Source organism: Adiantum capillus-veneris, chromosome 18, assembly GCF_014529385.1.
Source record: "Adiantum capillus-veneris isolate H3 chromosome 18, ASM1452938v2, whole genome shotgun sequence".
NCBI classification, from domain to species: Eukaryota; Viridiplantae; Streptophyta; class Polypodiopsida; order Polypodiales; family Pteridaceae; genus Adiantum; species Adiantum capillus-veneris.
Genome location: NC_140948.1, coordinates 99,846,723 through 99,863,587, shown reverse-complemented (window position 1 = coordinate 99,863,587; position 16,865 = coordinate 99,846,723).

Below are 16,865 nucleotides of genomic sequence, written 5' to 3'. Positions count from 1 at the left end.
TTTATGTATGTACATACGTATATGTAGACGACAATTACTCATTGATCTTCATATAAAAAATTTAGCCGGTATAATAAATAGTTATCGTGAAAGATAGTTGCTTATAATTATTTAAGTGTGGGGCTCAAATAGAAGTGACATAATTTCACATATGAAAATATTTGAAGGTTACGACTGTGTGAAAAAAATCACATTGTGTATAATTGTATTTAAAATTTTTTACCTTGAAATGCTATTGAAATGGAAGAAAATACACTCATTGCAAAAGAACCACATGGACTCTTTTAGATTAGTATAAATATTTACAAGTAAGAAAGTTGCTAATTTTACCTAGACTTTTTTTTTAATTGCTATAAAAACACATATATAATTTTTCCACTTGAAAAAAAGAATGTAGAAAAAATCCAATATGTAAAAACCATAATATTTACATTCGTCGTTATTCACACTCTACAATGAAAAACTTTGATATTACACTCAATTTTCATAGGTATAAAAATGTCTTAAACTTGGAGAGAGAGAGAGAGAGAGAGAGCATAACCAGATTTTGCTTACACTATAATTCATCTATCGCCTACAGTCATACAAAGCCTTGGCTGCTTCTTGAGAAACAATGAGAGAGTTGCACGTTAGATGTGTATTTGTATGCAAGAAACGAAGGAGAAAGAGACAGTTAGAGAGAGAAAGATATCGGTAGCCACATTAGCTTGCAATGTAGCACGCTTCCAAGGGCATAATATCAAGCACGCTGCATGGCGCAACAAGCTAGCCCTAAGGAAAGCTCATTTATGGAGCTAGCCCTTGATTGTCCACCTTAAAGCCGGATTGGGGGGACTGATCTCATCAAAAATCCATCTTTTCCCAAATGGCAGCAGCCGCAACTAGCTGCTTGCTACATAGAGTACACGTGCCACAGTATCGGGTTGTCCGCCTCAATTGTCGTCCACAGAGTGAAATGGTTTGTGCTTCTAAAGAGAGAGAGCAAAGAGAGTAGATCAGTGACAATCTTTAGCCCATGCAAGCGAAAGGTGGACCCTCCATTGTTTGCAGCTTGCTCATTGTGTTAACATAGAGAGGGGAAGGGTGATGGCGTGGAGCTACAAGAGTTTGTGCAGGACCATGCAGATGCAGCGCCCTTAACAGAGGGTGGGAAGGAGTTTGCAAAGACGTACTAGAGATATATATTACAAGGACTTTTAATGAAACCTTTCCTATATACATATTAAAAAAAGAGGATTTCCTATGTATTTTTCTAGATTGATACACCCATAACTAGAAAAAATGCAATGTAGAAAAAATCGAACATTTCCTAGGTAATGTACCTAGAAAATTAGATGAGGCTTTCAATAGAACTTTTACATATAGAAAATTAGATAAATAGACGTCCATTAAAATTTGCTATATAGAAAATTGGAGGGACTTCCTACAAAATTTTACATATAGAAAATTGAATGAACGTTTAAATTTAATTTTTACATAATTCAATAGAATGATTAATCTATATAGCAATATGAGCTATCATTTATCTTATAAACCGATCAATGTATCATCTTTACATGATTTTTGGATCGTCAATTACAATACACATTACACTAATCAATACACTAACAACTTTGATGAAAAGAATATCAAGTATTTTTGAACTTTTTTATCACATACAATTTACAAAGTAACGATAATAAAACTGTTATCAAACCTCATGATGTAAAGTGACTACATTTAGACATTGAACTTTTATTTCTTTGCAAATAAAAATAACGTCATCATATCAAAAGAGATAATACATCAATTGGTTCTAAAACAATAAATTGTTCAATCACCAAGCGTACGACAAATAACGTGAAATATAAAGTTCAACATAGTTTGTTTTTGCACTTGAGCCCTTACATAAAACGACTTTCACTTCATCAAAAGTCAACTCGTGATCAAGTTTCCTTTCAATGATAACCCTCCCGCTGTCAACCAACCACCTCACCAAATCACTACAACACATCTTGTGAAAATCGATGCGGATACCAACGGATCAAAGTTTGTTTTGAAAAAAAAAAACCCTAGTATAAGCATCGGTATAAGCATCGACATTGTATCGTTGGTATACGCATCGGTACACGGACCATTGGAATAGATAATTAAATGTGTGTCGATAGAAACGTCGAAATAAGCACTGGAAATTAAGTTCACATACCGATGTCTATTCCAATGCGCATTCTGACGTTTATATCGATACCCGTACCGGTGGCAAAACCTGCAAAAAAAAGTTGGATAGAGAGGACTGGGAATTGATGCTGCATGCACTGCAGCACCAGGAAATAGCCCTCTCTGCCCAAAGGAAGAGCGCAAAAGCAACTGCACTCCACCTATAGTTTAACATTGAAGAGCGCATGAGTACAGATTAGCAAAATTGTAAGCATAACAAAACCACAAAATCAAAAGCTTAAACATGACAAGTTTCCAAAAGCATAATCATAACCTCGACTCCCAAACCATAGGCACAAGGACATGAAGATTTTCTAACCATAATTAAAACATGATTTGAAAACCTCAAGTATAACCATAATGTGCTTGCCAAACCATATTTGCAAAACCATAAACATAATCTACTTGTCATACCATAACCATAACATGATTGCCATGTCATAACCAGAACGTGATTGCCAAACCATATTTGCAAAACCATGACCATAACCTGCTTGTCATACCATAACCATAAAACAATTTCCATACCATCATTCCAAAATCATAACCATAACCTGATTGCCAAACCATACTTGCAAAACCATAACCATAACCTGCTTGTTATACCATAACCATAACCATAACAGCCATACCATCATCGCAAAACCATAACCATAACCATAACATGATTGCCATACCATCATTGCAAAACCATAACCATAACCTGATTGCCAAACCATAACCATAACCTGTTTTCCTTATTACCATACCATAACCATACAATGATTGCCAAACCATACCATAACATGTTTGCCTTACCATAACCATACCATGATTGCCATACCATAATGGGCCAAAATCATAACCATAACCTGATTACCATAGCATAATCATAATTGTAAATGAAATGCAAAACCACAAGCATAAGCGTGAAATTGTACGTGTATACAATGACTGAGCACAACTGTATCAAGAAGATCACAGCTACAAAAAGAAACATATATGGAGGATGTCACCCTCATGGTAACGCCTCCCAATTGACGGCCTCTCCCTCCTCCTACAGTTGGGTCAAAAGGGCCACAAGTCCATGCTTGTACTCATACTTCTCCTCTTGGCGTGTTGGAGGGTGCTTCACGGTAGCTTCCTACAAAATAAACAATTAACCATGAGATTAATTTTCAAATAAAATATACATGTTCAATAATTAAAAGCATATGTATAATACTTACAAATCATGTCAAAGTGTGTCGTAGCTCCTACTCCAAAGATATGACATTTTAGCAAAATCCAAACGTACTCTGACTGCATCTCTCTGTTGTGCTGAAATCTCTAAGGATTGTCATGTATCTTTCATGCAATCCCCACCCACTCCTCTACGTCCAACCATGCCGTAGTTGGACTATGGTCCTTGTACATGTCTCTTGTCTCTGACTGACGATGTGACATTGTGGCAATCGTCACCGGCATGTACTCTCTTTGAATGGCCTCGATGATGTAAATTTTTCTTTCATCATCTTGATCATCCCAAATGTCCATCACAAAGTGGCCAAACTGAACTGTATAGAGTTGCCAAATCCTTTATCGCATGGTATTTCCGACCCTAACAGCCCCATCTCTGGTCTTGTACAGCTTGCTAGGATCATTCTTGTCTGATCCCCAAGGTGTACATGGTGTGCCAATCAGTGAACTAGCTACTGAAGAGAGTGGTGAACGCTCTCTCGGTGGTGTGGATGCATCGGTAGAACCACTACCACAACAACCGCCACCTCCATAACGATGCCTACCTTGTCTCCAAGAAGAACCAGCTGCATGTGTCGGTGTAGGGGGCACACTCAACAGAGGTGTAGGTCCGGTCGGTGTAGGGGGCACACTAGTCCTAGGTATAGGGCCGGGGCCGCCATATTAGATCTAGAGGAACCATCTCCCCAAAGATTCTGTGTGTGAGCAACCTGCTCTGGTGTGAATTGTGACAAAAAGGAGCACATCCACTCGGGTGACATGCCGGCTAGAGTGACATGAAAATCAAAACTAGGAGATTATGTATCATCATCATCGGCCATGGCTATAGATACACAAATAACACAGACACAATCCATTAGTTCACAAAAGAAAAGCTTAAGGAATGCAAATAATAAAAAAATGAAGCTGCAACACAACTCATTATTTCTATCCATTATTGTAGACTAACTATAAGAGTTTTACAAAAGAGTTCCTATCAAAAATCAATAGTCAATCTCTCATCTTCTATGAGAGCTGATGCACCAAAGATCTCGGGGAGTTCACTATTTAGTACCCCTTATATAACGTACGTTCCCGAGGTATTAAAAAACCCCCTCTTTTAACATGTCTAAATGAATAAAATGACCCTTATTTTAGGAAATAAGACCCCTCCTATTGAACTCATGTTATTTATTAACATGATTACTATCGGAATTAGGGTTGCAAGAAGGAAATGCACACAGGTTGGAGAAGACGAAGGAAGATCAAGGCACACAATAGAGAGTGTATTACTTAGTGTGCAATGGAAAGATAGATAGCTCTAGAATGAATGGACGTATATACAATGCACAGGGGAAAAAACTCCTAAAGAGGGAAAACATGCCCCGACGGTCGTAAGTGTGTCTTTTGCTTTATGTTTTTGACGGGTTTCTTTTGTTTTTCTCTCTTTTAGAGTGCCCTTGTGCTATATAGGGGGTGATTTTTTTTTTTTTGAAGCCATTAGGTATACCTTATAATTAGTTGCATGATGTTTTTATTTTTAATTGCTTTCCCTCTTTGCTATCTTAAGTCTTAATATATTTCCCTCATAAATTGAATATTTCAATTAAAAAAACCAATGATTTAGCCATTGTTCCCACCTCTATAGCAGCCATGCCACTTCCATAAAACCCCAACGTGCAATGGGGAGTATATCCACAATCAATGCGCTCAAGGTGATGACGTTTCGAAGACACTATAAGAAAGGGGGTTGAATGCCTCTGGAATAGCCACGTATCAACAAGAGTTTCTAAAGAGAGAAAGAATTGGGCACGCGGGTATCACCACAAGTGTTACCGCGACTGTCAGCTCATGGCAATCTTCGAGGGTATAAGCGAGGGTATGCATTTTATGATTGCCGTGCAAATTGCCATGTTCATAGCCACGGTGATAGCCGCGTTTATACCCTACACACACTTTATTTAAAAAAAAATTCCCAGGATCTCAGATGATTCAAGTCCCCATATGTCAAGACTTTGCATCACCTAAAGATCCTTGGATAAAATATGTTTTACATAGATATCACATTTATTTATCTTTTAAGATTTAACAATATCATACAATTTTTGAAACAAAAGAAAGTTAAAAACAACTTGTTGACAAAATTCTTTTTTTTTTATATCGAGAGTTTGCAAAATGTATACAAGGCCTTTCAGCCGGGCATCCAAAATAAACGTGAAATATTTACAAGGGATCTTGAACGGGCGTTCAAAATGTGAGGGGATTATGTTGTACAAGGGCTCTTGGCCAGGCTTTGAAAATGTGAGGGGATTGTGTTAGTAAGTTAGTAACCCTCAACGTCACCCTGGCCTCCCTCGTCGTCCTTGCCTTCGTCAATGCCACCTCTTTGAGTCTACAAAAATAACAAAGAAAACCACATAATTAGTAAACATTTAATAAGTAAAGAACAAAATAATTAATTAGCTAGGTTGACTTTGTACTTATGTAGTGGTCAAGGTGTCGATGAGAGCGTCAAAATGTGCTTGATTGATGTGGCCTTGTTGGAGCATCCACAGATAGGTATTGTATTCATCAGTGCATTTTCAATACTTCACCACCTCCCTTGACACTCGATGTCCTATGAGGTTTGCATGCATATTAAGAATTATTTATATCAGTTTCCATCAAGATTATGGTTCAAATAAAAACTAAAAACTTTACTTACCAGTTTGTCCTTCTAGACGTCCTTTATGCCAAAACCCCAACTGTGAGCTTGTTGTCCTGTCCTTGCTTGCCTCTACTGAGGATGGTCGATTCCACTATTCCTCTCTTAAAGGGAAAACTCCCACTCTGCATCATGCATATTGGCACCCCTATTTTGGAGATTGGGTGTTGGCATTGTTGTTTAGGGGCCTTGCAAACGGTGGACAATTTACTACAAATGAAGGTCTTGTGATAAAACCTTCCATCCACTACGTGGTAAAAGATTGGCCCTGGGGATTCGAAAACCGTAGCTGCATTGTATCAACAATATACTGCAGGTACTGAGGATCTTGTTGCTCCCATTTGATGAAGCAATTAGTGTAGGTAGAGTGGATCAAGCTCTTCAAGTGATTGTAGAAGAACTTGCCATTGTTTGTACTAAGGTTGGGGGTGCCATCTCGATGACACCTATAGTATAGGCCATTATCATCAGCATCAAGAACGTCCACATCAGAATTGTACCCCAGATCTGGCAAGTCAGTGGACGATCCTCTCCCATCTCCTCCAAAGCAAGCGTCAAAACAAGAGCCTCCCCTGATCCTTGTATCAGCTTGCTATCAATGGACTCTTGTCGACCCCCAGAGCCACACGAACTATGTCGCTCACTCTGCCCTAAAGAAGATCAATGACCACGATGGCTAGGATGGAGTGATAGTGGAAGCGGGGAGGGTTGATGCGAGGGAATCATAGAAGAGGGTGCCGAGGGAATGCTAAAGGAAATGTAATAGTAGGAACCGAGCGATTGGGTGAAGGAAATGTAGTGGGGGGTGTCGAGGGAAAGGGTGAAGGAAAGATAGTGGGGGCCTGCGAGGGCATGGCGAGGGTGAGGGGGAAATCCCATATTGAGACAGCTGATGTGGCGTATATGAAGAGAAGATCCCTTCTGAAGCTCTCTCATACTCTTGCCGCATGCGCAAGAATGAGGCTATCTAGGGATCCATAGGGACCAAATGAGGAGGAGGACAAGAAGGGGAGTAGTCATAGGGATCGGTGCCCCCAAAAGGATTCCCAGAAGAGGAACCCACAGTTGTCCTAAAAGAGTGCAAGAAGTCTTCGTCTTGCTCGGCCATGTCACAACTGAAAAGGAGAGAAAAGAGAACTCAAATACAACCTAAAAATACTAAACGGGCAGTCTATTGCCAGTAAATAGGCATGCCAAAACCTCTCATAGATGGGCTATAGCCTTGCTATAAACTAGGGGTTTTGGCCAGCCCATTTGGCCCCTCTATTAGAGGGGTTATGGCATGCCTATTTGCATGTAATGGGCAACCCAAACACACTACCCACCATTGAAGGGGGTGAGAAAAATAGGGCCAAAAAAAACATGAGCATGGGGGACAACCCATGGGCTCACATGAGCCTTTACCTCGACCAATTTAAGGCATTAGTTTGGCCCCTCTATACGAGGAATTTGGGCTGCCCATTGCATGTAATTAGGCGTGCAAAATACCCTCTACTAGTGGAGCCAAAGTCATGTCGTTTGGCCCCACTACTCGAGAGGTTTTGGCATGCCTATTTTCATGAAATGGGCTGCCCGTTTGGGGAGCCCATTGCATGCAAATAGACATGCCAAACCCATCTAATAGAGGAGCCAAACTCATGTCGTTCAGCCCGTCTATTAGAGAGGTTTAGCATGCCTATTCGCATAAAATGGGCTACTCGTTTGGGGAGCCCATTGCATGCATATAGACATGCCAAAACCCCTCTAATAGAGGGGCCAAACTTATACCCAAAACTAGGGGTTTTGGGATGATTTTGGCCCCTTTATTAGAGGGGTTTTGGGCTACCATTTGGCCCCTCTAATAGAGAGGTTTTGGCAAGCTGGTTTGCATGCAATGGGCTGCCCATTTGGGGAGATCATTGCATGCAAATAGACATGCCAAAACCCCTCTAATAGAGGTGTGCGCATATGTCGCACGTGTCAAAGCAAGGGACTTGCCATACACCATGTGCAAGCCATAAATGGCTGCAAGCACACAACCACACTAATCTAGCAAGCTCAAGAAAGCAAGGGTGTGTCACCCATCGCCCTACGCTCGCCTTCATGGAGGATTCCTTTCCGCGAAGAAGAGGGAGCTACCACCGTGCCACGCTCAACCGCCTCGCCGCCGCTGTGCCGTCACAATGCTGGATCTCTCTCTCTCTCTCTCTCTCTCTCTCTCTCTCTCTCTCTCTCTCTCTCTCTCTCTCGCATACACATACACACACACACAAGGAGATGAAGAAGAAGATGGAGATGGAGCAAGAGCACTCTTCAATTGCACAAATGAGAGAATAAGTGATTTTTAGGTTTATGTGACTTTTATATGAGCTTGGATATTCACACTTTGGCGCCCATTCTTAGCCAACTAACCCTTGAACGTTCAAGTTAGAGTGCTCCTCTCATCGACGATCACTCTTACAATTTTCCTATAGGACCTACAAGCCCAGCCCCTAACTCAAAACAATGTAATGTACGTGGATGTTTACTGGGCCGACGCCTATTTGCCAAGGTCAACACCAAGCGATAGGGGGCGTTGGGTAGTCACCAAGCCTCCTATTTGCTCGGTGTTGACTTCACTGTCGCATGTAATGTCTTTGACACCAAGGTCAGTACCAAGCAATCCAGAGCATTGGGTAGTCCCCTAGCCTCCTATTCGCCCAGTATTGACTCCACTACATGAATTGTAATCACATCACCAAAAGGGTCTCCATCGTCGGTTACACAAGGTCAACACCAAGCGATAGGGGGCGTTGGGCAGTCCCCAAGCTTCCTATTTGCCCAATGCTGACTTCATTGTCTGACTTATCGATTAACATGCCTCTCTTCCTGATGTAGATTCCATCCTCGGAATCTATTGGTTTGAAGCGCGTTTGTCAAGGTGGAAGAGCATTTGAGATGAATGTCCTTAGCCTTCTTCAGTCACTGCAAAATCAAACAAAATTGGCACAGTAATTGCATTCTTATATACAATTAAAAAGCATATGCAGTTGTAGGCAAACAAATTGATTGGTAATGGAATATTAAACAATTTGTCAGCAATCAACATTAGATTGTAATATAATGAAACACATAAACAGTTGTAAAGGTAACTAAACAAGTCCGAGGTTGCTAATTTAACGGTCAAAAGGCACTAGAGATCAACTATTAATACCATGGGCAAGCTTCTCAATTTTCTCTGGTCAATTAAGTTGTTTAATCGTGAGAACCAAATATTTCATGTGTGAGGGCGGACTAGAGGCTATACCTAGAAGACCTTGTAGTTAAGATACGATAAAAGGAATTGCTCATGAAATCATCAATTATTTCCTTTTCTTTGACCCCCCAAAGTCTTTTCACAGTGATTCAAATTTGATGTGTGTGCTTATTTTGTATGCCTTTGTTTTTTGCTTTTCAAGGAAAAGCGCCCACACTGGGAACCTCTAGGGCTCTAGTACCATATTAGGTGATACATGTGAGTAAAGCAGCAAATCAAGCTGAGATTTCGCTTCCCACTTAAGATTTTACATTGTGGCACTTATATTTTTTTGTTTGTTCATTTTTCAGCATTTTATATTTATAACTTTGGGGGGTCATATAACACTATTACCCTCCCTAGGCTTATCACATTAGTAAACTCCCTTTATAATACTTAAGCTAAAGGTCAATAGGGACTAAGCCCACTAGAAAGCCCTAGTACATTGCACACAATGCTGCCTAAATCGGATTAAGAACCTAAAGTAACCATTGATTAGTAGGAAGGCATTCCCCATGGTATTAAGAGAAGATCTCTAACGCCTAGCTTGGTCAAACTAGCTTAGTCGGACTGCTTGATTTTCAAACCTAGACAAGTGATTATGACAAAAATTTACATTGAATTTAATGTTTGGTACTAAGCAAATGCGTTGAATATTATGCTACCAATCACAATTAAAGCAAACAAACATGGATGCAAAAAAGATAAAGGGCAATGCTAATAGATAAGAAACACCTGTTTGTATTGATGATCGCGCTTGATTTGAAGAGTGAACGAGAGAAATATTCCATGAAGGTCAAAATCCTAACAACAGCAACATGTTCCTGTACACACTAAACACCATATAAGTGAATTTGGGAATTTCCCAATTCCCATTTTCAACAAGAGCTTAAGATTTGACCACATGGTCAAATCTAAGCCAAATTTTTTAGAATATGGCTTGGAAGATCTTTTCAAGTACTACCTTATGGAAGGCTTTGGTCTTAAACAAATAGTTTGAGATTTGTCCATATGGTCAAATCTTCAAAACATGGTGACTCCCAAATTGCCTCTAAAGTCTCAAACTCTCTAATATGGTGTTACTAGGAAACACAAAGAATACCTCTAGGAGGCACATTAGTAGGAAGAGGTACCAACCCTTATTAAACACAATTAAACAACATAAGGAACCCTAACCTAATTATTTTCACTCCCCCTAGAGAGTCAAAGGAATAGGATATTGTAGAGATTGGGGGGGAACCCTAAGGCTAAACCCCTATCCTCATCGTCGAGAAAAACAAAGTCATCATCCGTGAGATCATATGTGCCATCCGTGTAATCATGTAAATTGTCTTCATCATTAGAGACACCAATGTTTACTAAGAAGGTCACTATACGTCTATAGTCATCTTGGTCAAAAGGGTAGGCTTGTGCAATGGGAGAAACGCTCTCTACTAAGTATGGATCAGTCGTGCTCAAGAGACATATCAACCATTCTAACTCGTCAAAATTCCTCTCACATGCTAGCGTACCTATCAAATCCTAGTCACAGGCAAGCACCGGAAAGACCATGTGAAACACTTGTGAAAAGTAAGAAGGGTACCTCTCACCCAAGGCAGGAGTGGATGACTCTAGCATACTAGCCATATTAGACCACATAGATAGATGATGGTTAGAGTGCAAATATTACAAGGGTCGTGTCCTTGTGCATAATGTGTTTTTATGATTTTGTGTTATATATAGAACTCGTAGATTTCCAGATTTTTGTTTGGTGGCTCTTGCTCTTTTACTTTCTTATTTTTGTTTTTTGTGAGTATAACGCTTTATATATACATTCCCAAAGATTGGGAGATTGAGAGATCAGAGAGGAAGGTTGAGAGAGAAGCGAGTGAATGATAGATGTCAGCAAACACTCCCCAAGTTCCTTGGGTAGATCATACCTTTTGGAATCGAATGATATCATCACCTTTTGAAACCAATTGTTCCAAGTTGTTATGTGTGAAGGATTTAACCAATAGTTTTTGACCGACCTATGTGTTTCATCTAGTTGCAAGGGTGGTACGGTACTCTCCCATGATTTTATTTGCAACGTTTTTGTAGGTGGTGAACTTACAACAGGAGGTGAAAACTCTTCCTTGTTTGTATGGATATGTACAATGGTAGGTGGAGGTTATGTAGAAGCTTCTATTTTCACATAGGACCTACATGAAGAGCAAGAAGCTTCATTTGACTTCCCTGCTCCTGAGCTAGGTGGAATAAATCGTTTTTTCTTCGGTACCCAAACTAGCTCTGGAGCGGGTGAGTAGCATTCCGTGATTTTTTTTCTTTTCGTGATCATCAATTCATCTTGGAGCTACAGGATTGGGCTCACATGGGTCAGGTGATAGGTAAGAGCACAATTTACGTTTTGGCACCCAAATTTGATCATTTCCTTCATAGTAGTCTTGGTCTTCCAATAGTTTTTTGGGAATCCAATGCAACATTTCTTAACATTTCTTGGGGTGAGTGGGACGTCTCTTACCACGCTCCTGTCTTTGAGCACTAGCTATGATCCGCTAAAGAAGCTTTAGGGACCCACTTGTATGTTTTCTTTGTTATATTATGATGGGTCTTGTGTATCTTATGCTTTATTTCAACTACAACAGTTGAAGCTCTAGAGAGTTGGGCTATGGGGACATATGGTTCAACCTCTTGGACATGCAATGTTTTGGGTTTTATTTCCTTAAGAGGCAATATCTCAGGGACTATGGCTTGAGTGGCATGTCTAAGCGTTTCTTTCTGCGTTGTGACACCCCCTATCACCCAATCAATAGTGCATTTAGTGGCTATCATCCACATGCATCCTAGGTTTATATTACCATCCATTGTTCTAGTAGGCATGACCAAAAAGTCTTGAGCTACAACCCCATTGTCATAACTGATAGAAGTATGCCAGATTCCAAAAACTTTAGTTTTTTTCTTATTGACACCCTTGATTTGGAGAATACTCTTGGATAGAGGTGGCTTTCCTAACTGACACCACACCCATTATGATAGCAGACTATACTTAGCACCCGTGTCCAATAAGGCGTTATATAGCACTTTTCCATAGGTACTATTTAACTCAATAGGGTATCGTAGAGGTGTGTCAAAGTCCAACCAATCATCCTTTATTTCAACATGGAATGAAAATGTAACTCCAAGGTTGGCCTCTCGTTGGTGTCTTATGCATTGTTGTCGCTCTTTAGCCTCAGCTTGAGCTTGTATCTTCTTCAATTCTGTTTGTACCTTGGTTGCCTTTTTTCAATGGATGTCACTTAGCTACTCTTGGCTTAAAGGATCATAATATCTTTTAAACTTGCTACCATTGAGGAATCCAATGGTTTCAACTCCATCAAGAGTCTCCATACGAATGGTTCCTTGTGGGGTGATTTCACATTCTTTTAATAGTTTTCAAGCTATGTCCTTACGAAGCTCTCTAGGTGGAAAACCCTTAACTAGAAAGTTCACAATCTTCTCACTCCATTCAGGCATGGTCTAGACTAAAAATAAGGAAGTATCGGCAATTCATCATCGACTCCAGTAGGGGCTTCACCATTAGGTATGCAAGACAAATGATCCACCATAACATGTCTTTTACCAGGTCACCACAATGGTAAAGTCAAACTCAAGGAGAATTAACAACCTTCGTGTAATTCTTTCCTTGTAATGATCCAAACGAGGCTTGATGATCCGTATAACCTCCTGGTGGCCGCATTGACCTTCTTGAGATCCACAACACTCTGAGTTTCCCATTCTTTTTTGGCACAATCACTATTGGAGACATCCATTATAAGTGCTCAATAGGGTATATGAATCGCGTTTCACAAGCTTTTTAATCTCTTCTTGAACGATCTTTGCATATTTAATGTTCATTGGGTAAGGTCGTTGTTGAACTGGTTTAGCCATGCTATTCATGGGGATTGTGTGTTGCACCATGGAAGGTGGAACACCTTTCATATCATGATATGTCCAAGAAAATATATCCCTAAATTCCTTGAGAATTTCTTTAAGTACACACTCCTCAATCTCTCTCAGATCTTGGGCAATGAAAACAGGTTTGGACTCTTCTCTTGGGTCTGCTAACTCTATTTACTTAACTATCGCTGGACCGTCATAAACTCCATTGCTTCCATCGATAGGTTTTCTTTGAGCCTTTGTATACACAACCTTACGTTTCTCTGTAGTGTAGGATTTGAAATGTTCAGGTGCAGGGTGTAAGTCTGCGGGGTTCTGTTGTTTTGTGGACTGTGATTTCACTTCCGATTCCTTTTGTTGTTGAGCTAACTCTCGATTTTTCCGTCTCCTTACGGTATGTCTCAACTTTGGCTTCTCTGTAGCCTCTATTTGTGGATGTCAATGGGTTGTGGACTACACCACATAATTCTTTGAAGGTATTCACCCCAGTTATCTACCAACTTTTGATGAGCATCACATGCCCCTATATAATTAAGCCATTCTGTGGTAGACTTCTTTTCATTTATTCTAGCACGCACATTTGCTCGATATCATCGCCTCTTATATCTCTTACTCTTCTTGTCTAATTTTTGATTATGGTCGATCTCTAGTGAAGAGTCACTACATGAATCGCTACTTGTGTCTTTTGCTCCCTTAGATGGATTGTCATCTAGGGTACCATTGGGCCCTGAATGGTTTGTCCCCACATTTGCACTAAGATTTAACTCAGATTCTTCATCCTCATAGTCAATTTCAATTGATGATTCTGACCCTAAATTGTGTGGGCTATAGTCTTGTGAGACGCTACTGGTTCCAATGCCAGTCAAACCTTCATCTTGTAGGTCATCAGAAGCTATATGCATTGCTTCTAGAATATTTAAGGGTACAAGTGGTGGCATTTCATCCCCATCCGGTGTTACCCACACCGTCCCCCTATTTTCCCAAGTGCTTATGGTTGCTGCTAAGTGGACCCAATCCACATTGTCCGGCTCAATCATCCCAGGTAGAACATCCATATAAGGAGAATCTTCCCCAACATCAGTGTCCATTTTACATGTGTAACAATACTGCAATGGGGGCGAGTCAATTATAAACTTGTTTCCTAGAGGATGTGCTCGACCAGTTACAAGATCCACTCGAATGACAGAATCTTGGAACTATAAGTAGACATGGTTTTTAGACCAGTCATGTCCCATTTTTGCTTCGCTCATGAAAGGACCTCCTAAGATCATCTCCGATGACATAGTGTGCTTGGAGATATCCATAAAAATAAAGATATTTCTTATTTTATGTCCAAAGTCCTTGATCTTGAGATCTTCTAGCATCCCAATAGGTTTAACAATAGACCCATCGGCCATCTTTACTACTGGCATCTCCTTTGCTACTGTCCCATTCCTCCTCTATTGGCATCTCTCTAGCTCCATCCATCTGTGAAAATTGTGGTAGCTCAAACTTCAGTTCTCCATTGAGGAAAGCTCGAAGAGCTAAGAATAGCTCAGGGTCTCCATATAGTTTGGACATGATGGTGGTTCCGACTTCTAAAGCCATGAAATCCATCAATTTGGCAATATTTAATGGCACCTTTTGTCATAATAATCAATATCTAATTCTCCTAAATGATTTTCTCATGTTAAACTGATCATTTAATATGGGGAAGTGCCAGGGGAGAAAAAGCTAGAATATTGGTTAAGCTAGCAGACCGGCCACAATAGGGATCCAAAGGAGGGAAAATAGGGATCCAAAGGGGGGGCCATCTGCAAAAGAGCAATGTGCAACAATGGGCTTAAAAGACTCTAAGGTTCAGCCCATTAAGACTTAGAAAATGCTAAGGTTCCAAAATTCAAAGGTTGTGTCCAAATATCAAAGCTTAGGAAATTTGGATGCTTTGTGTGTGTCCCAAAAGTCTTCAACCATCCCTACATAGGAGGGGGCGAGCCCTAGAAGTAGGAGATGAAAGAGAAACTCTCTCTCTCTCTCTCTCTCTCTCTCTCTCTCTCTCTCTCTCTCTCACACACACACACACACACACACACACACACACACACACACACACACACAAGCTCCCTTTACACAAAGGGAATGAAGGACACATGTTAGCTCCCTAGCCCAGATGCCCACAAGATGTACTCAATTCCTATTGGATGGCCTTGGAGGTGGACCAATGAGAATTAAGCTAGAGTAAATCTAGTTTAATCCCAAGGGGTCCAATGAGCACTCACCAGCCCAATGGCTATTGGCCAGGAGGCAAAGGGGTCCAATGAGAGTTTAGTTGAATTCAATAATTACCTAAAGCTCTCACAAAAGGGGAAAGGGGGACACATGTCAGAAGGTGTTAGGAAATAAGACGTAGCTAAATAGATATTTGAGTAGATTACTTAATGGAGAGAGATAGATTTCACACACAAGAGATTATAGAGTAGAGAGAGAGAGAGAGAGAGTACACACGATATACGTGGTTCACCCAATGTGGGCTACGTCCACGGGAAAGCAGCCACTCAATGGCTTTAGTACTTCAAAACAAGAAGTAGTTTACAAAGGGATTATACCCTTAATGGAGCTCCCGCGTTGCTTCACTCTCACCACCTCACACTCACCTTGTTGCATCAACTTCACACTATGAAATGTGTGTAGAAATGGCCTCCTTTTATAGGCCAAAAGGGCTGCCCTCTCTTATGAGAGACAGCCATGTGTAGCCGCCCTTGTGTGAATAAGTCCAAATCGGACCCTCTAATCCGTCCATGTGTGGCCGCCCTTGAGAAGACAAGTCCGCTTTTGAATTCGGCCACCGGCCATTGAATTCGGCCACCGGCCACCGGCATTGACTTTCGACCACCGGCCCCCGGCCATTGACTTCCGACCACCGGCCATCGGCCATTGACTACCGGCCACCGGCCAACCGACTGGTTGTTTTCCGACCACTTTTCGGCCGCCGTTCGGCCATAATATTCCGACGAAAAAAAGTCTCGTGGGCCTCCGCCCCCGAGGCCTCTAAAGTTGCCCCTGATTCTTGTCCGTGAAAATTTTGGTTTCCGGTGAGTGATTTTCCTTCACGCACGATGGCTTCTCCTCATAATGGGGGCCTTACAAATGTGTGCTTTTACCACAGAAAATTACAAGGGTAAATCAGGCTCCATACTTAACAGAAGGCTATCACTTATGCTGCTTAATTTCCATTGCCTAGGCTTGGGGAGGTCCAATAGGGATGTAGTATGAGCATTTAGCAAAGGGGGTCGACCAAGAGAGAGGGGGGACTGATTTTTGGAAGGCCTTATCACACACACACTCACACAATCTCATGTGTGAAGCAAAGAAGACTCTCTCTCCTTCTCAAGCTTTAATGAAAAGCTTACCACCTACTCCAAGCTTGTGAGAAGGGAGGCCTATATCAACAAATCTTGGCTTTGTGATGCAAATCCAACCAAGATCCAAGCTTCAATGCATGCTCATCTCCTCTACCATGCTAATTACTAAGCTAAGCTATGCTAATATGAGTGATTATGTGAGGACATGGACATCTTTCTCATAAGAATACTCCTTCTTCCTCTCAATCTACTTTCATAC